General features: G+C 63.8%; 1 protein-coding gene across 2 annotated transcripts in view; it reads left to right on the top strand.

Annotated features, from left to right (window-relative positions):
- Positions 1-8,930: 8,930 nt before the first annotated feature.
- Positions 8,931-20,420, top strand: part of CBFA2T3 (CBFA2/RUNX1 partner transcriptional co-repressor 3) — an 84,454-nt gene continuing 72,964 nt past the window's right edge. For both annotated transcript variants that reach the window (XM_078439134.2, XM_060649939.3), the window contains exon 1: positions 8,931-9,233. The gene's annotated coding sequence lies outside the window, so the exon portion shown is untranslated. The remainder of the gene's footprint in view (positions 9,234-20,420) is intronic.

Raw genomic sequence — 20,420 nt, 5'->3', positions numbered from 1 at the left:
AAACAGGCTTCAGGCTCCAAGCTGTCAGCACAGAGCCCGACGCGGGGCTCGAACTCACAAACCGCGAGATCATGACCTGAGCCGAAGTCGGACGCTTAAGTGGCTGAGCCATCCAGGCACCCCAAAAATAAAATAAATTTTAAAAAACATTCAAAAGAAACAAAAATTAGGCCCCAAGGAGCTGATTAATAATAAATTGTTTATCATATCAGAAACTGACACCTGCTTTTAGAGGAAAACCAAGCCGGGAGAGGGGGAGGGGTCGTAGGGTGGAAGGCAGGGAGCCTTTCCAACAAGGTGGTCTGGAAAGGTGAAGAGTGGGAAGGAAGGGGATGAGCTGCGGGTAGGTGGGGGAGGAACCTTCTCGGGGGAGTTGGCACTCGTGCTAAGGCCCTGGGGCACTGAGCCTGGGCTATGGATGGAACAGCAAATAGACCAGAGTGAGTGGGGGCAGTGTGACAGCAGATGAGGTCCGAGACCCTCTTTTGGAAGACTCCTGGTCCCACCCCACCCCCAGCACACTCTTGTGAGCCTCTGGAGACCCCAGGGGATTGGGGTTTATTGAGTCACCTGCAGCCTTCCCACCCCAGGACCCCCAGATTCCCTGCCACAGATCCCAAGGCCCCTTCCCCAGGAAGGGGACTGGGTGAGCTTGGAGAAGCCAGATAGGGGGCGGGAGAGGGTCCCTAGACATGGGGGTGGAGTCAGCTTCTGGGTGCCTGAAGGACAGATGGGTCACAATCTGTGATGATGTGGGAAAGGAGGTGAGTGAGCCGGCATTTGTCCCCCACCCAGGGGCCTCCCCTCCCCCACCCCTCCCTGATCTTCCAGTTTTCTCTGAGAAGGACCCTATGCCTCAGCCCCACGCGGAGCACCTCCTGGGACCCGGAGGGCTGCCCCGGGGCCCCTGGGGGTACAGAGCCGGGTCGGGTGTCTGGGCCTGGTATGCAGAACTCCCTCTGTAGCAGGAGGTCCCCACAGCCTCAGGGAAGCCCCCACCCCCACAGTGGGCAGCGATGACTGTGATAATGGCCGAGTCCTGGTGCTGATCTCATATGACTCCCTGCGTGGGTCTTGGGCCACATGGTGGCACCTCCCTCTGCAGGTGCATCAGGGCATGATGGTGACAGAAGGGTCCTGCCGGCCTCAGCTCGTGTGGCCCAGAGCAGACAGGAAATGTGACAAGGTTGAACCAAGTTTAAGCAGGCCTAGTGAAGGCCACAGAACCTTCTAGAAGTGGCCAGGACACAGAAATAAACAAAGGGTGAATAGGCACCACGTCCATCAGGCCTGCCTTAGTTGCCGTGTCCAGAGCATCATTCAAACCAGCTTAACGGCAGGGAACTTCTAGTGCCTGTAACACAGGCAGGAGGGTTTCAGGCACGGCTGTATCCAGGGGCTCGGCGATGTTGTCTGGATCTGGTGCTCCAGCTTCTGTCCCCTTCTCCACCATTCCTGGCACAATGGCCGCTGCAGCTTCAAAGGGAGCCCATCACAACCCAGCTGGGAAAAAACGCACTGCCTCACCTGAGGACCTGCGGACCTGTCTCAGGGGAGACTCCTACGGGCTGCCCTGGGTCATGGGCCCTCTCCTTTGTAGGTGGCTAGCACAACTGCACCCCTCTGGGGGCGGAGTTCCCCAAAAGACTCAGAAGTGGGTGGGAAGAGAGCCGGCCCCAGGGGTGTGACTTGGCAGGTCCCAAGGGGCTGAGAATTTCTGGCACGTTCCCGGGGGTGCTGACCCTGCCAGCCCGGGCCCTGCCCTCCCCAGGGCTTCCGCTTTGCCTCCTGAGGTGTCTAGGATTTGGAAGGAACAGGCGCAGGCAGGGAGCCGTGATCTGGGGCCACAGGAGCCACAGGAGCAGAGGCACGGAGTTTCAGCAAGAAAAGTTGGGGATTAAGGCAAAACGTAAGTGGCGGTACAGGTTGAGGGGCCCCTCTCTGGTCACGGTGAACTAGAGCCTCGTGGGCAACCTCCACACCGCAGGCCACGCACGGGAAGCAGGCGGCACGTTCTGCCCGAAGTCACCGTGGCCGACACCCCGAGGGCGTGACAAGCATCCACGGGACACAGAAACGCTGCCTTCAGTGGGACCACAGGGCTCCCCTCTGCTGCCCAGTTTTATTCCTTAAGACGAGAAGAGCTGACGTCTGACATGTGGCCGTCCGGTGGGGCTGAGTGGTTGCTGTGCGCGTGCGGTATGGTCTCTAGTCTCGTGGGTGCGTTTGAAAAAATTGTTAGTGTCAACTCAAGTTTTTTAAAAGCAGAGCAAATCTGAAATATAGAAAAGTCCTTTCTGAGGGACACCGGCCGGTTTCCAGCGCAATGCAAGGAAAGATCATTTCCACGTGGGAGAACATCAGTGACGCCCACAGACGTGGTGGGGATCACACAGCCCCCAACAACCAGCGTCTGCAACACGGTCCTTCGGGGAAGGTCAGGCCTCAGTGTTTCTCATCCTCAGGACACTCCCTGATCTTTCTGGGCCCCTGAACAGCCTCATTCCCTCTGGCCAGGCCCGGTGGGGGCCCCCACGGCTGCCTGGAATAGCCCACTGGTGGGGACCCTTCACTCAGGGTCTCCTGGGAAGCCTTACCCCAGTCTCAGGGGCATCCCTACAAAGGCAAGCGGAATGTCCCTCGGCTCAGAGGGCCTGGCCGCCACCTGACCTCACCCAGCCCAGCACGAACCACTTCCCGGGTTATTCTCCCCATGTTGGTGCTCTTCTTTGGCTGGGTCTACAAAGTTCCCAGGCTCTGGTAGAATGTTCCGGAAGATTCTAGAAGGTTAGTTGGTGCACCAGAGCCCATCTTCTACCCTTGTAAGCTGTTGTCAGTCCCAAGGAGAAAAAAAGGGCAAACAGGAAAAATGACCTCCCCTTTTGACTCTTTTCTTCTTGTTGTTCTTTCTGGACCAAACGCACTGCGCCCAGGCCAGCTGAGTCTGGCCTCATGGCCTCGTGAGCTCAGTCAGAGCCCGTTGCTGAAAGCGGGTGGGGGTGGGGGTGCAGGCACGGCAGCACAGCCCGGAGAGTCAGAGAGAAACAGGACCCAGGACAGGGGCCCAGCAGGGTGACTCACCCCACCCTCCACCTGGGGCTCCTCTAAGGGAAAGTGGCCTCAGGGAGGGGCTTTCCCCGTTTGCAGCATGGCCGCTCAAGGGAACAGGGTGGGCAGCTCCCCGGGACCCAGAGGAGGCTGCTCTGCGGGCGGGGACCTGCCTCCTAGGAGAGTCAGGTCACGGGGGGTGGCACTCCCCTGTCTGTGGTCGGCTTCCCCCGCTGAGGCTCCGTTTGCTATTCTGCCCAACGGGCAGCCTTGGCTGGGCTCGATGCTCCTGGAGGGGCAGAGAGGCCCAGGCTGGGGGTGGGGCTGGGGTCCCTCCACCCTGTCCCTCCACCCTGTCCCTCGGGTCGCCCTCTGGGCCTCACCTGGATCCAGCCCGGGGCTTACCCCCCCGCCGGCGGCTCAACCTCTCTGAGCCTCGTGGCGGGGGTATGACCGGTTCCAGTCTGGTCAGAGGGGACTAGGCCTGTCACTCTGTCACATTGGCATCGTGTCCTTCCTCATGCTCTGCCCTCACCGAGGCTCGGCCCCAAGTTCCCATCCTGCTCTCTGAGCGGGTGGGAGGAGGCTCGCCGAGTTCAGGCAGCGAGCTGACCAGCTCTCCCTGCTCCACACCCACAGGCCACCGAGCCGGGCCCCTCCCGCCGTCGGGGACACTCTGTGCCATGGCCCCGGGCTCCGGGGACCCGCCCCGAGCAGCCGGGCCGGACTTCCCGCCTCGGCACATGGCGTTCGGAGGCATCCAACCCGGGGTCCTGGGCCCAGGGATCCCAGCCGGAGAGCCGGGAGTCAGTGGGGGTCCCGTCTGTCTCCCTCGGAGCTGTGTGTAGAACGGGGAGAAGGTACAGCTCGCACCGGGGCGGTCACAGATGAGGGCGGGGGACAGGTGCTCAGACAGGGGCGTGGTCATTCACCCAGCCATCCGTCAGACTCGGCTGGAGCCCGGCGCCGCTCGCCAGGGACACAGCCGTGGCCCAGGAGAGTGGGTCCCACCTGGGGCTTTCCCAGTGGCGCAGGAAGACTGGCCCACAGCAACCACAAGGCAACGTGCTAATGCCGTGACGGGGCATCCAGGGCCTGTGGCAGCACGACAGGGGCACTTCCTGAGGGCTCTGAGGAATCCGTAGGAGTTTGGGTGAGGCTAGGTTCTGTGGGAGGAGTTGGGGAACGCTGGGGGTGATAGAGGCACCCCGGGGAGAGGAACGGTTCCACGAGAGAGACGCACACCGAGGGGAGAGGGGCAGAGCATGGGGGTCTCCTAGGTCACCTCTGAAGTCTGGCCTGTGTCTCGAGGCCCAGGGCAGCCGCTGAAGGTCTCGGAGGAGGAGTGGGGTAACCAGTATGGTTTGGGCAGGTCTTTCTGCTGTGGTGTGGGAGTGCTGGGAGCCATAGGGCTGGGGGCAGGGGGAGGCTGCCGCAGACACCTTGGGGTGGGGGGCAGGGTCTCTGACACGTGCAGAGAGGAAATCCCTCTCTGGTGACGGCTGTCCCGGACAGGGGCTGTGGCTCATCACACAGAATGAGCGGAGGGCTGGTTTAGGAAGGGCTTTCTAGGGATGCTGTGCCCCGTCGGAGGTGGGCGTGACCGGATGGCGGTGGGGCACTCGAGCCTTCCCCTGAGCGGCCCCTTCCTAGCTCGGGGGTCTCCCTGAGACCACCACCAGCCCTGACGGAGCAGGACCTGTACGTGAATCGTTCCACTGAATCCTCACCGCGCCCTGCGTGGGGGACACGGCCGCAGAAGCCGAGGCCCAAGAGCACCCAGCAAAGACAGCTGATGGGGGGTGACCCTCGAGGCCTCTGACTCCGGGAGCCCCCCTGTGGCAGGTTCCCCATGGCCGGAAGTGTCCGGCCGTGCCGGGGGGGGGGGGGGGGGGTCTTCAAGACAAGCCAGAACAGGCGTTCTTTACTTAGAATTCGGGGGGGTCCAGAGCGGTCAGTCCGCTAACCTCTAACCAAAACGTGGCATTTTGTTTAGCTGGAACGCAGGCCTGGGACACGTGCCGGGGACTTCGGCGCCAGCAGGAGCACCTGCCCCTGCCGGTTCTGCAGCCACAGTGGCGGAGCGCGGGCACCGTTGGGCCCAGCCTGATGTCCTCTGTCACTCTTCGGAATGCAGTTGGCACACTGCTTCAGTCTCTTGGTGGAAGAAAGGAGCGTAGGCATTACCACCTCAGGCATTTTTTAACATTTAGGCAACTTTATTTGGGCATAACGGGCTTCCTTTGTGATTCTGCGAATGCGTTTGTGTTCTCAAAAACATTATTTTGAGACAAGGCCCAGGGGTTTCACCACCGAAGGGCCCAGGGCACCAGGAGGGTTGAGATGGGATCAGCCTTTTCCTGGGCTGTGTCCAGCACGGCTCCCACAAGCGGCCCCTCCACGCTGCCAGTGAGTACGCCGGACCTAACTGCGGCCGGGACCCCCGGGGCCCTGCCCGTGTGTGCAGTGTCCACGTCTCTATCCAGCCACGCACATGGGACCTTTCCTGTGGCTCTGACCTGGGCTGGGCAATGGTGGGCGGAGCAGTTAGTCCTGGGCCAGCTTCTTCTGTTCCGCCCTGAATAAGCACATGGTCCACCACCTCGCTGGGTCCACCACCGTGTGGCCACACGTCACTCAGGACCTGAGGCCAAGACCGGCAGCCCTCTGGGCTCTGGGCTAGACAGTGCTGGCCCAGCTTGGTTCGTGTGGAGCTGCCCACACCCCCTTCTGACCTGTTTGGGACTTCTATCCTCCTGTGACTTATATCTCTCTTTTGAAAGCTTTGCAACTGGGGACATCACCTTTGTGGGCCCCAGTCCTTCTGTAAATAGAATCATATTCTTTGAATAGAATCATGTTTCCACTGATCTACTTGCCCATCCATCCGTCCATCCATCCATCTACCCACCCACCCACTCACCCACTCATCCATCTGTCCATCCATCCATCCATCCATCCATCCATCCATCCATCCACCCATCCAACCATCCATCCATCCATCCATCCATCCATCCATCCATCCACCCAACCATCCATCCATCCACCCATTTATCCATCCATCTACCTATCCATCCACCTATCCACCTATCCATCCAACCATCCATCCAACCATCCATCCATCCATCTATCCATCCATTCATCCATCCACCTATCCATCCATCCATCCATCCATCCATCCATCCATCCATCCATCCATTTGTCCGTCCCTCCATCCACCCACCTATCCACCTATCCATCCATCAATGCACCCATCCATCCATCCACCCAACCATCCATCCATTTGTCTGTCCCTCCATCCACCCACCTATCCACCTATCCATCCATCAATGCACCCATCCATCCATCCATCCATCCATCCATCCATCCATCCACCCATCCATCCATCCACCCATCCACCCAGCAGTCATGGGGGCTCCTGCAGGCTAGAAAAGGAGGCAGAAATAATACACTCAGCCTGGCAGGCTTCCCTGCCTGCCTCCATCCAGTGTCACTCCCCCACAGTCCCCTACTGGCCTCCCTCTACCTCTCTCGCCCTCCTGCAGATTCCCGAAAGCCTGGAGGTAAGGCTGCCTCGGGTCCCTCTACATGGAATGCTCTCCCCCAACATCCCCAGGGGGAGCTCCTAATTGATCCTTCATACACAGCTTCCGAGTCACCTCCCTTGAGCCACATCTATTGAGGACTTATTGATTGAACGTCTGTTTCCCATAGGTTCCCAGAAAGCAAGGCACCTGCGTAACCCCCACATGGCCCCGTGGGTGTTTGTGAGGGAGGGAGGGAGTGGGGGAAGGTCAGATGGCAGTGGTCTCTGGAGGGAGCAGCACGGGACAGGGTGGGCGGGCAGGCCCGGCGCCCCACCCCCTCCCGCACCCCTGCTGCTGCAGCCGCTTCCTCCTCAGCTCCTTATCTGCCAGCCGGCTGCCCAGCTCTGAAAGCCACAGCCAACGTCTGCTTCCCCACAAGCACCAACTGCCTGGCCTGGGGGGCGGGGGTGGGGCGCAGGGGCAGGGCGTGGGCAGGTGCCCCCAAGGTGGCCGTCGGGGGCCAGGACTGCCCCCACCCCCTCCTCTCGAACAGGCCTCTTGGAGCCCATCCCCTGTCGGCCCTGACCGCTAGAAAAGCAGGCCAGACAAGAGGCTTCTTCCCGAAAGTGGAAGTGCCCCATCTGTGGGGGGTGTTTCTGCAGGTGTGAGCCCTGAACATCTGCCTGGCCCGGGGGCGGGGGCGGCCCCACCCGGGTGCCGAGCTGCTGCCTTCCCAGGGGCCTGTGCCCCCGAGTCTTTCTCTCTGCCAGCTCTGAGAGGCCTGGCCATGTGCAGTCTAGAAAGCAGCATCAGGGGCAAGGTCAGGAACACGGACACGTGCGTGCTGACCACGGGGCAGGCCGTGCACAGGGCCCTCCCCTGCAACAGGCCGGCCCTGCCATCACCACCATACAGCAAGGAGGGGACCAGCCGGGTTGGGCCTCGGACCCTCCGTCCTGTCCCGAGTCAGAGCTCAGGAAGCAGAGAGGGGGTGCCGTGAGGACAACGGTGATGCCCAGGGACCGGCTGGCTCACAGGACCCTCCTTCCCACCTGAACCCTGGGGGTGGGGAGCTGTCCACCCTGTGGGGAGGACGTGTGCACGTGGGGCAGCACGGTCTTGTCCGTGCACCAATTCCAGAAGGACCCCCCCCCCCAAGAAAACCACTGTGACAGCTGTGAGCTCTGGAGAAACACACCAGGAAACGGGGAGGGGGTCTTACTTCTTGCTGTACCCCTTATGCACGGCTTGCAGTATTCGCCATGTGCAGGCATTACTGAAAACCTCAACTCAATGGAATGAAAACAGCACAGAGGTCTGTGCACCAGCCCTGCGTCTGCGGGCCTCACCCCTTCGGCCTGTCTGACGATGCTGAGCCTGCAGCCGTGATTGGGCCCCAAGGGAGCTAACTGCTGGGCCAGTGTGGGGGCACGGGGCCCAGTGTCTTCTTCACAAGGCCACCTGCTCTCCTGCCGTCACCCCACATCTGTGGCTGCCTTCAGTACGTGGCCTTTTTAGTGCCTCTGATGTACCTGGCACCCTCTTTGCTGAGTGCCGGTGGGGAGGGGGCTCCGAGGACACAGAGGGTCTGACATGGTTTCTGGAAGCCCTCAGACTGGGGGAGCAGCTCTAATTCCCCCAGCAGATCCCATCCAAATTGGTCACTGTCCCTGCAAGGTGCCCATGGAGAAGTGGGGAAGGGTCTCCTTGAGGAGCCCCCCCCACCCCCCCAGCCAGGAGGCCGCGCTCAGAGAGGGGTTTCTTCACCTGGCCTGCGGCGGTCCTTTCAGAGTGGGTGGGGGTCAGGAGGCCCCAGGCAGCCAAAGGAGAGCCCCGGTGGCCGGTCAGGACGCAGGGCGAGGTCTGACTCCAGGGCAGGGCCAACGCTCAGGGAAGCGGCCCCGGGGAACTGGGTGGGGAGGCGGGGAAAGCCCGGCCGAGGGCAGTGGGGGGGGAGCAGAGCCAGGCCCAAGGTTGGGCGGGGGGCACAGGTGGACGGGGCGCGTGGGGTCGGGGGCTCGGCCCGCACGGACACTACCCCCCCAGCCCCGGTCGAGGAAGCGCGCCTGGCGGTCCGGGCCGTCCCCTCTCCAGGTGGGTGTGGTGTCAGCGGGCCGGCTGTAGGAGGAAGTTGTTGGAAAGTCAGACCGGAATGGCCGCGAGGGAAGGCCGGGCAGGGCCCGGCCCAGATGGTTCCTGTTGAGGAAGCGGTGGGCACAGCTGCAGGCCGCTTCCCCGGCCCCCGGCCCTACTATCACAGTGACACAGCTGGCTGCCCGGCCTGCGGGCTGCATGGAGACCTCCCCCACCGGCGCCTCCCCAGGCCCGCCCTGCGTCACATGAGCCCCTGCAGCCTCCCGCCCCCTCCCCAGGCCGGCGGGCACGGCTGCTAGAAGGCGTGGAGCTGTCTGGGGGACAGAGGCCGCCGGCCGCCGGAGAGCCAGGCGGGCCGCGGCCCTCTTCCCTCCCTCGAGGCCCCACGAGGTCAGGAAGGGCGCTCACGTCAGCCCCCAGAGGGCTGCTCGCCTGTCGCCCGGCGCCAGGACTGCCTCCCGGACCCACCTCCAGTCCTATGTCCCTGGCTTCCCCCTCTGCTGGAGAGCGTCGCCGCGTCCACCGGCTGCTCAGTGCCCCGGGGTCCCCAGGAAGGGCAGCCAGGTAAGGGGATGGGGGGTGCGTGGGGGCCGGAGCAGGTGGTCAGAGTGTGACATCTCCAGGCTGCCTCCTGCCTGGCTCTGTTGACTCACCTCAAACCCACACAGCTGGGACAGGTGGCCCCGGAGGGCCCGGCAGGTGCCAGGCCGGGTGTGGGCGCCCCACCCAGAGGCAGATGCTGGAAGGGGCCTGCTCAGTCCCATCTAGGAGGGAGTGGGCTCTGTCTTCCCCCACGGGCAGGGTCCCGGGACTTGGTGAGGAAGGCGGTGTGCGGTCCTCCCGGCAGGACCCTGAGGCTTAGGGGTGGGATGAGGACACTGGGGCCACGGGGAAGAGGGCCTGGGCCAGGGCCCTGGGCTCCAGCGATGGTCCAGGACTCAACCGCCATACCCACTGATGAGCCGTCCCTGGCAAGACCCCTGCCCTTTGGAGCCGGTGCCAGAGAGAAGTGGTGTTGGGCAGGCCTCCCCGCCACCCCGTGGCCCCCACTGCCAAGCCCCTGGCTCACCCCAAGACTGGGGGGGGGGCACAGCCGTGAGCAGGCGACCCCACTACCCAGCCCACGCCACGTGGCCACGCTCCGAGGAAGCTTCGTAACCTTCCAGACCTCACAGCCCCAAGTCCCGCTGCTGGAGCCTTCTCCAGAGGCCAAGTGGGCCCCTGACCCGCAGGCCCGGCACCCCGACCCAGGGATGTCCCTGCCACCTCTGTAGAGCCTGCTTCCCCAACCTGCTGCCGTCCAGGCCCCGAGGGCCAGCCCCTGATTCGGGCTCTGTCGGTCACCCGAAGCCAGGTGTGGGAAAGCCTGCCTTGAGACAGAGTGAGGAGTGCGCCCACGGCATCTCCCACGTGTGGGTGGCTCCAAGACGCCTACAGGGTGGTGCCAGGTTGCTGGCCCTGGCACATGGTCACCCTGCCTCTCAGGCTGGCCAGTGGCTCCGGTCCGGTCAAGTTCCTGGTGGGCACCACACAGCCCCTTCCCTTCCTGGGGCAGCCCCCCCCCCCCCCCCCCGCCGCCACTGTCTGGGAACCGGCAGCCGGGCCCTGCCACCCGCCGCGTCCTCGCCTGGGCCTCAGGGTCCTCATGTGTCAAAGCCTGTCCTCCTGCTCCCTGATGGAGCCAAGGTGCAGCTCCTCCCAGGCTGCGGAGGGAGAGGACAGACAGCAGGTGCGCGTGCGAGCCTCGGGCTGTGTTGTGTTTGGATGGGGCGGGGGCATTCGCGCGAGGAAGGAGTTCGAGGCGGCAGTGCCTCCACGGTGCCGGTGGGCCGCGGGCACCGGGGCGGACGGTCTCATGCAGAATCCCAGCCATCATTTTATCGACCCCGCGGTCACTGCGCATGCCAAGCTCACTGCTCCCCGGTGGGGGGGGGGGGGGGCGGGGAGGGGGGCTCCCTGGGGCGGTGGGTGTTTGGCCAGTGTGTTATTGGGCTCCTGCTTGTGTGGGCACGGGAGTCCCAGCCCCGAGGTACTCTGGCTTTTACGAGCTCACAGCCCATCTTTTCTTAATCGTCCTGCTCCACAGGACGGCCACAGCCAGGCTGGGACACGTCCTACCCCTCAGGCCGCCCCAGACCCCACCCCCTACCCCCCCCCCCCCCAGGGCTCTGCAATGCTGGAGGGACCGCCAGGGAGAGCAGCAGGCCGGCTGGGGGAGCCCTTGGGGTCTGGGGGTCTCGGGGTCTAGGACAGGCCAGTGGGGAGCACGGCTCCACCGTGCGGTTTCTGGGGCCCACAGGCACCCCAAGAATCCATGAAAACCTCGGAGACCCCAAAATACGTTAAGTGGCCCTAAAGTATGAAAGCAACAACGGTTGGTGATATCTTCTGAAGGGTTAGGACGGAGCCTTTCTGCCTGAGAGCGAACACCTCTGAACGTGGCCGTGGCTGTCCGGCTGGCAGGAGGCGCACGCCGAGGTCAGGCAGACGGCGTGGCCCTTCTGGCCGCCGGATCCCGCTGCAGAGCCCCGGGCAGGCGCCGAGCAGCCCGGCTGGGGACCCGGGCGCCCTCCGCAGCCCTGCTGTGGTGGAGGACCGGGTGGGTCCAGACCCCACGGCGACCCCACGGGTGGTAGACCCGCTCAGGGCAGGGGAGACCTGGGCGTGCAGTGGGAAAGAGCAGTGTTTACCTCACTCAGATTTATTAGGCGCCTACTGTATGTGCAGGCCCCCATTCCAACAAGCCTACTCTGCAGACGAGGAGACTGAGGGTCAGGTTGCTGTGCCCGCGACAGGAACCAAAGATGGAACCCAGGACACCCAGCAGAGGAGGTGAAGTCACTCTAATTTGGCCTGAAGCAGAGGAGGCTGGGGGGCAATTCAGCATGACCACCTGGGGGAGAAGCTGAGTCGAGCCTGCTCTGGTATCACTGGGGAGGGACAACGTGGGGTCCAGGTGGCAGACTTCAGCCTTCGTGTGACCAGGGAGATAATGAGCATCCCATCCCTAGAGGCGTCCAAGCAGATGCGGCTGGTGTTGGGTGGTTAGTGGGGGTTGGGTGAGATCCCACAGAAGGTGCCGTCCTGAGCCTGGAGCCCGGCGGAGTCCAGCCGTGGGCCACCTGGTCCAGGGTGGGGAGGGTCCAGAGGCCACCACAGCCAGCACGTGCACACTCCGACCCCAGTGTGCCCGGGGCACCCTGTGCAAATCTCTCGGTGTCCTGACAGTTCCCACAAGCACGGTGGGGAGGCTCCTCCTCCCCACCACGCCCTCTCAGGCCCCGTCCTCCCCCTGCCCCCTCCAGCTTCCCCTTGACCACGGGCTCTTCTCTGCATGCCCTTCCCTGCTGTATTAATCTCCTGGGACCGCTGTGACAAAGTGCCACCGACCAGCGGGCTCGGAATAGGAATCTATCCGCCCCCAGGTCTGGAGGCCCAGGGCCCAAAATCGAGGTGTGGGCGGGGCCAAGCCCCCTCCTCCAGCTCCCGGGGAGGGTCCTCCCTGCCTCCTCCAACTGTGGCTGTGTCCCTCCCATCTCTGCCCCTGTCTTCATGTGGCTTCTCCTCTGTGTCCCTATGTCCTCTCCTTTCCTGTAAGGACACTTGTCATTGGATTCAGGGCCCCCCAGTCCAGGTGACCAGATCTGTAACCGTCCCATCTGTATCCAGGCAGCAGGCTTGGGGAAAGGTGCCCAGAGCCCGTACTACCCATCTCTATCACGGCCTGTGGTCAGGATGTGGCCGCACGGCCTCCCGGGGAGCAAGGCCATCTCTGTCCCAAGCCCCCACCATCCCTCTTGTCACTCAGCCGTGGCCCCTGGCCGTGCTTGTGGGGACCGTCAGGACACCGATAGATGTGCACGGGGTGCCCAGGGCATCGGGGTCGGAGTGTGCCCGAAAGCCCCTCTCCGTGATGAGGGCCTGGGCTGAGCCCCGCAGTGACCGCCTGACCTGTGACATGGCTGTGACCATCTGCACCTGTGCACAAAGTACCGTTGGCAACTTTGCTGTTCGATCTTGTCGGTATCGTCGCCGTGTGCAGGGCGGCCCTCCCGCAGGGGCTTTTCCCTTCGCTCAGACCCCACCGAGACCTGAGGTGACAGGTCCCATCTCCCGCCTCCTGTTCCTGTCTCGAACACGCAGTGCCAGAGACCCTGGCTCGGGGCCTGCAAGCCTGCATGTCATGGCGACCGCCATCACAGAAAAAGATACCAAGGTTCCCAGGGGCACCCAGCAGGCCAGAGCGGAGGCACGATTGAGCTGGCTCTGTTGACCCTACAGACGGATGCAGGGTCCGTTCAGGGAGGGAAGTCGGCCCCAGGGCCACCGCCTGGCAGGAAGCCAGCAGCACCACGGAGGGATTGGAGAAGGGTGATTTGATGACCTTTAATAAGGGTCAAAGGCTAAACAGAGCAAAGGTTAAACACAGTCTGGGGGCCGAGGTCCCTGAGCAGGGGCGAAGAAGGGCAGAGGGGAAGGAGCTGGGAGAGAGCCCAGGAGAGGGAGTGCAGTGGGGCTGTGGTCGTCCAAGGGGTCGGGAAGCCCTCAGGACACACACCCACCTGTCCCTCCCGCCCCCCCGCATCCCCCGAGGCACTCTGGGTGGCCCTCCGGAGCCAGCCTCTGGGGCACGAAACTCTGGACACACAGGAGCCTGGACTCGGTCAGGAAGCCTGGTTCCAAGGGCAGAGCCTGCAGTCCCCTGAGGCTTCTGTCAGGACAAAGAGGAAGGCCACTCCTGGGGAAAGCCAGGACCCCTTCCTCCCCCAGTAAATGTGGGGCGTTTTGCTCCTGGGGCCCTCAGTTTCTGCTGGAACATGTGTGTCCCCTGCCCATGCGGTCCCCGTGCCACAAGCCTCCTGAGACAGGCCAACAAGAGGACACCAACCGGCCATGTCCTCCCCACCCACTGAACCCCGAATCTGAGCCTAGGAAGATAGAGCTGCCGGCCGGGTGCAATCCAGGCCAGCTTCCTGGAGGAAGTGGTCCCAAGAGGGCAGCTGGAGGAGGCAGAGGAGGCTTTCACTTCTCGAGGTATCTTGACTGCAGAGAGAGGCATCCGTGTTAACCTGATTCAGCAGCCGGCCGCGGGGGCTTTCTCACACTTTCACTTCCGTGACTACGGTTGACCAGGGGAGGCACAGCCAGGAAGCGTGGCCCCGGGGGGAGGCCAGAACGGGTTACCACTGGGCCAGGACTCTCCGTCCGTGTTCCCTCTGGGATCATCCGCTCTGGACGAGGCCTCGGCTGCTGTTAGCCAAGGGAGGGGCGGCGGCCGGGGAGAAGAGGGGCGTCACCTGGGCTGGCCACGGGGCCCGTGGACTCCGTGGGCTCCGGATCATTCGCATGGATTGTTCTGCAGCAGAGGCTGGAGCGCAGTGGGCGTTAGCGATTACAACCCCCGCCGGGGCGGACAGGCAGCCCCTGACAGCTGCCCAGGGTGCAGGTGGGCGTCAGTGCAGCCTCTCGGGGGCACTTACAGACCGGCCTTGTCCCTGTCACTTGCGGGAGCGAGCCTATGACAAAGTCAGTCGGATCACAGCACGCCTGCACACAGGCCCTCCCAGGGCTTCCCGCCCTCACCCTCGTCCTTGCGCCCTTGCCGGCCCCTCCTTGCGACCGCCCCTCGGGCACCTGCCCTGCTCCCTCCTCCTCACCCTCCTCTCCCTGCTGTATCTTCCCCTTCTGTTTATGATTCTAACCAGCAAACGAGGTGTCTGGCGGGTCCCCACATTCACTTGTCATGTCGCCCCGCTGGCACTGGGCCGCTGCCTCTGTCATCCCCTTGGTGCCCGCGGCGGTGCCGGCTCACGGGTGCTCAGCCCTTGACGGGAGTGGGTGCATCCTACGCCCGGAGGAGACGACCTCCCCCCGCACGGTGTGTGCCTGCTGACGCCACCACGGGGGCTGAGGGGGGCTGAGGGGCATCCAGGTCTGTCCGACAAGGAACTGAGGCCCAGAGGCAGAGGGTGAGCTGCCTGGGGTCAGCAGGCGGGGCCAGGGGCTGGAGCCGGACCTGGGGGCTGACCCTTCGACCCCTAAGGGGCAGTGCTCGGAGACGGACCCGGAGGGCACCCTCCCTTGCAGGGGGTCCCCGTGGCCGGTTGCTGGGGGCACCTGGCGGCCAGGCCTCCTGGAGATGGTAGGCTCTGGACAGGTCACTTGGCCCCCCCAAGTGACCCCGGGTGAGGCCCTGCCCCTCCCCCTCCTCCCCAAGGGGGCCGGCAGGTGGTCAGCACGGAGGGCGGCGTAAGGGCTGGCCCACAGACAGGGCTGCTTTGGCTGAGGCCACGGAGGGCTTCTGGGACCCACTGAGTCCCCCTAGGCTGTGTCCGCCTCCAGTCCCCAGCCTGGCAAGGTCAAGCCCTCCAGATTTGGGGGCCAGCTCAGCACCTGGAGTTGAGGCCGAGGTGGGCCTGGAGACTAGCGATGGAATCTGCCGGAAACCGGTCCACATGGGCCTCAGCTCCCTGCCAGGCAGCGGGGACAAGGACGTGGTGGTCCCTGCTCCACCCTGATGGCCTCTCCTAGCCAGAGGGTGTCCCTGAGGCAGCTGGGATCCCTCTCTCGCAGCCTGAGGAGCCTCGGTGTGGATAGTACCGGGCAGCGGGAGCCACAGGGCCCAGGGCCCAGGGCCCCGGTCAGAGGCCTCGGTGCGTGCAGACCCCCTCCCCAGCTATAGAGCTGGTGGGTCAGGAGGAATCAGGTGTGGCCCCCTTTGGGCTCACCAACTGGGACTGACGTCTGAGAGAACGTGGGCAGACCCCTCCTCGGGTGCGATCCCCTCTGCCCCTGGTGTGAGGGTCCAGGTGGCACGGTGGAGGAGAGGGGTGCACCTGCCCCCCAGGCCAGCGCAGCCTCCCCAGGGGGACACGGTGCTGGGGGCATCGCTGACGGTCTCCCAGGCGGCAGGCAGCCCTGCGAACAGGGACACGGAAGCTATTGTTCCCCAGGCTGCGGGAGGGGACGGGGTAGAGGGGGCAGGGGGGGCCAATCCAGCCCAGACTCCTTCCTGGCCCGGGGTGCGGCTTCCCTCGGCCGGCCTGCAAGGCGCCGTCGGCCTGACTGTAAGGTGAGGACACAAATCAGAGAGGTCAGAAAACCCGCCCCGGGTCACACAGCACGTCCCCGGCAGGCGCTCCCCGACGGGGACCCCAGGAAAGGGGTCCCCCGGCATCCGCCGCCCAGGGGCGCAGATTCGCTCAGCAGCCCGCCGCCCCCGGCCGGACCCTCTCAGAGCCTGCGGTGGGGTCTGGGTGGCCCACGCTACGGAGCCCGAGGCAGGTGCTGCCTGACGCCCCACAGCTGGCACCTGGATCACACGAGCACCAGCTGATGTGGGGCAGAGCTGTCTGCCCGGCCCGGGGCCCCCCAGCGAAGCCCCCTCTGCTGCTGCTGCTGCTGTGAAACCTTTGGGGAGCGCAACGGCGCTGGCCTCGGCCCGGCCTACCGCTGCCCGCCAGAACACCGGACGCCGAAGTGTTGTTTCTGACGCTCCCTGCCGTTGGGGGCTTAAGACGGGTGTGGACCTCCGGTGTGGCTCCCAGAGGGGAGCGGGTGTGGACAGGGGTCTGTCGGAGAGGAAGCAGTGTGGGGCGCGAAGCCTTGAGGGGGCACAGAGGAACTTGTAGGTCTGAACACGCGGGCAGGTGGCAGAGAGGGGCCCGGGCCCAGCACGGCCCTCGAAGTCCGGGGAGCTCTCTCTCAGTCCTTACCCTAATGACCCTCGGCCCCGGGGGCCTGGCCCTGGCGCCCGGGCCCCTCCCCTGGGCCTGAGGGGCCTCACGGACACCTTGAGGAGGGATCGCCTTTGCGAGGAGGCCCAGGAGGGGGATGGGACGGTTCAGAGGAGGCGTCTCCGAGGACGAGGTGTGGGCAGGGGTCTGTGCCCTGCTCTGCGCGGCCTGGCTTCCCGGACTCTGTGCGCTCAGCTGTGCGGCAGCGGGGTGGTGACCCCACGACCCCGCAGGCCTGTCCGCGTCTGTGACGTGGGGACGACGGCCAGACCTCGGACAGGCTGGGGGACTGCTGAGAGAAGGCTCTGGTGCGGCGGCCGGCCCTGGGTGCAGCCCTGCCTCCCCGCTCCCCTTCCTGGTGCTCACTGCCTCCCGGGAAACTGCCCGTGAACCCCTGCAGTCCCTTCCCTGCAAAGGCCACTTGGGGCGGCTCAGAGAGGCCAGTGGAGAAGGAACTGGGGAGCTGACCCCGCCCTGCGGCCCCCAGAGCTTCCTCCTTCCCTCCCAAGTTGGGGTGCATTTTGAGTGTGTGGAAAGCCCCGACCTTGCAGACCCTACCAGGGGGAGCGGTCGGGGAGGAAGGGCCAGCGGGAGGGGCAGGGGGGACCTTTGCACATGGTCCCACCTGGCTGTGCCCCTCACGGCAAACTGCAGTGAGCGTGGGCCCCAGGCCGCGGGGCCAGCCTGACTCGGCCTCAGACAGGGGCCCCTCGGCTCCGGGGCTGGGCCACTGGCCTCTCCTCGCGGCTGGGCTCCCCGACTGGGACACAATATCTAAGGTTCCCGGCCCCCCGTCTGTGCAGGGCACCCCAGGGCACGGGACCCCAGCACCCAGAGGTGGTGGTTCGCCTCCCCAGCACCTCGGGGTGGCCCCGCACCCCTGCTTTCTGCACAGTATTTCCCAGGGTCCTCAGAGGAGGTCTCGTCTGGATGGTTCTGCCAGGCCTGGACACACAGACAGACAGACAGACAGACAGACAGACAGACGCCAAGCCCCTGTATCACCACGGCATCTCTACTCGGAGGTTGGGACCAAACATCCTAAAAGCAGGTGATAGGCAGCTGACAAAAAGTGCAAGTCAGAGCCCTTCCCCGCCTTCATGGCCCCCGGGGGGGCACCGCGCTCCCAAGTTCAGGGAGGCCCAGGGGGCCGAGAGGGGCTGCGCCTGGCCCTGGCCCCTCAGCCAGGCTTCCTCGTCCCAGCGAGGGTCTGTCCCCACCTGGGGCTCTCCGGGCGGGGCGCCACCCAGAGCTTTGGGGCAGAGGGTGCAGCCGGGGCGAGGAGATAGGAGCAGGCAGCTTCCTGTCGGAAACCGAAACTGCCAGGTGCTTCCCTCGCTCCCTGGGGCCACCCAGACGCAGCTGCAGCCCAGCCCTCCGCCCCGGCGACGAGGACGACCGGGCCTCCCGCCACAGGGGCCCCTCTGAGCCTCAGTGCACCCCCAGCAGACAGAGGTGGCCCCAGCCCCCAGCCCCCAGCCCAACCTCAGCCACCCTGGCGGGGTTTCACAGTCTTGGTACAAAAACAGGGTGCAAAATACCTTAATAACTTTTAACTTTGAATACTTGTAAAAAGGAGGATGTTTCCGGTGGGTCAGATTTAACAGAACATAGCATTAAAGCCAATTTCACTGCTTTCTTGGTCCCCCTTTCCTCCTGCTGCCAGAACACAGAGCATCTCCCGTGCGGCCCCGTCCACAGACCCGGGACAGAGGAGGGACAGGCCTGACCCGTCGCCAGCTCCCGCCCCCCGCCCCCCCCCCCCCCCGGCTCCCTGCTTGTCTGGTCCCTTCGTCTCTGAGGCCCCCTCTGTAATTTGAGCTCTGAAATAATTTACACACACCAGAGGGGCCCCATCACCGGGAGCAGACAGGCGAGCACCCTGCACCTTCTCTCTTTGTAAAAATGGATTATTATAGATTCGCCACCCCAGCCATGAGCTGTTTAAAGCCAGGCTACCGGGGCAGGACCCGTTCCCGCTGGGGTCTGGCCGGAGCTGCTGGACCCCAACCACCTTCCTGCTTCCTCTTCTGTCAAATGGGCCAATAACGCATCAGCACTTAGTGCCTTGAGGCTGGACCCACCCAGGGGACTAGTTTATCTGTGTGTCCTTCCCAGATACACTGTGATTTTCGGTATTTTAAATTGTTACATAAAAGTATCGTGTTCTATATATTCTTTCCCAGTTTTTCCTCCTCGATGATGCGACATGGGTGTGGGCAGCTATCTGTAGCCCAGGGCTGCAGGGCGGGGCTGGGAGGGAGGCCCCCAGCCCCAGTGGATAAAGGCTTTTCGGACGGTTGGAGTGGCCAACAGTGGTGTGGATGTTTCTGGAGGTCGCTGGTGGCCGTGGCTCCTGGGGGCTTCCTGTTTGTGGAAACCAACACCGGCCAGAGAGGCGAGGCCGGAGGCAGAGCGCCGGGCGGGGTGCCTCGGCCAATCCGGTCCAATCCTTTGTGAATGTGGGCTCAGCGGTCAGCCCAGGGGAGGCCGCGGGAAGGGGGGCTCCAACCGCGAGCAGAGAAGGCCGTGTGGCCCGCCTAGGTGTGGCTCTCGCCCGGGCACACCTCCCCTGCCTGCAGCCGCCCTCCTGCTCCCGCTCAGGACACAGGTGAACCCGCCGTGCCGGGGGCCGCAAGCCTGTGACCGGAAAGTCAGCTGGTGGAAAGTGTTGGCATCCGCAGGCCGTTGACGATGTGACCCGCGTGTGACCCGCTCGGCTCTAGGAAGCAAGAACCGGGGTTCTGAGCGGCTGGGGTGGGGCGATGCCTCGGACCCTCCACGGCGCCAGAAGGAAGGGGCCCGTGGGACTTTCTGCGTCTGCCCGTTTGCTGGCTGAGCCCCCAGGCACCCCCCACACCAGCCCACTGTGCTGGAGAAGGGGCTGCGGCTCAGGCGGGGGGAGCCAGAGACTCAGCCATGGAGTGGACACCCCAGGGCAGCCGGCTAGGGCTCCGGGGTCCTGAGGCAGGGGTGTGGTGATAAATGGTGGCAGTGGTCAGAGAAGCACTTCTGGGCGCCGAGCTCTCAGGGGAGTGATTTCCCTTCATCTTCTGGCTCAGCGAAGGAAGCACGCTGACGTCCCCGCTGACCCCCGTGGCACCGAGACGGTGTGGCGTCACTTGGTAACGGAGGGGCCTGACCCACGCTGGGCGCCAAGGGGGTGTCGGTGTTTTGGTCTCTTATTAGTTTCTGCTTGCTTGTCTCCTACAATGGTCTTGGGAAAACACAAGTTCCCTTCAGCGTGATACTTCTCACAAAGCCACCTTACCCAGCTCAGTCACATCGGGCCCTCGGGTTGCTTCTGTTTGGGGGGATGACCGTGGCCTCGTGGCCACTCGAGAGGCTTGCAAAGGTGACGGCTAGCCGCATCCCACAGCCTGGCCACGGGGTTGTGAGAAGCGTGGTCTTAGCACCTGCTCCCCAGCCTCACACACACACGTGAGAGATCCACGTTCGTGAGCGCACACGGAGGGCACACGACCGTTCTGCACATTCTCTGCTCATGCAGCCCACTCAGCGGGAAACACAACAATGTGGCAGAGGCGGGACGGGGGCCTTTGGGGGGCACTGCACCAAGAACACCCTTCCGAACCAATGAGCCGACGCAGGCCCCTTGACGATGGTGCCAACGTGCCGGTCGGTTCAACAATCAAAAGTCATGTTGTCCACCTCACCGCACATTTCATGCTGAACACGTGCTTGGGACCTATTTCCATGAAAACTGAGAAGCTGCAGGTTTACCTCACTCAATTAGTGGAAATGTCACCACAAAAGCAGATTGACAGGGCTGGGGACCACTCCACCCAGACTAATATTTGTCAGCTTTTATTTCAAACAAGCATGGTATTAAATGATCCAACTGTCTCACTTTGGAACTCCAATTCTGATATAAATGGACAGCTGGATAGATGGATGAGTGGATGGATGGGTGGGTAGATGGAAGGATGGATGGATGGGTGGATGGATGGACAGATGGATGGGTGGGTGGATGGATGGATGGATGGACGGACAG

This window comes from Panthera onca, chromosome E2, assembly GCF_046562875.1.
Source record: "Panthera onca isolate mPanOnc1 chromosome E2, mPanOnc1 haplotype 2, whole genome shotgun sequence".
NCBI lineage: Eukaryota > Metazoa > Chordata > Mammalia > Carnivora > Felidae > Panthera > Panthera onca.
Note: the sequence above shows the minus strand (reverse complement) of the source record. Positions and strands in the feature narration are given on the sequence as shown.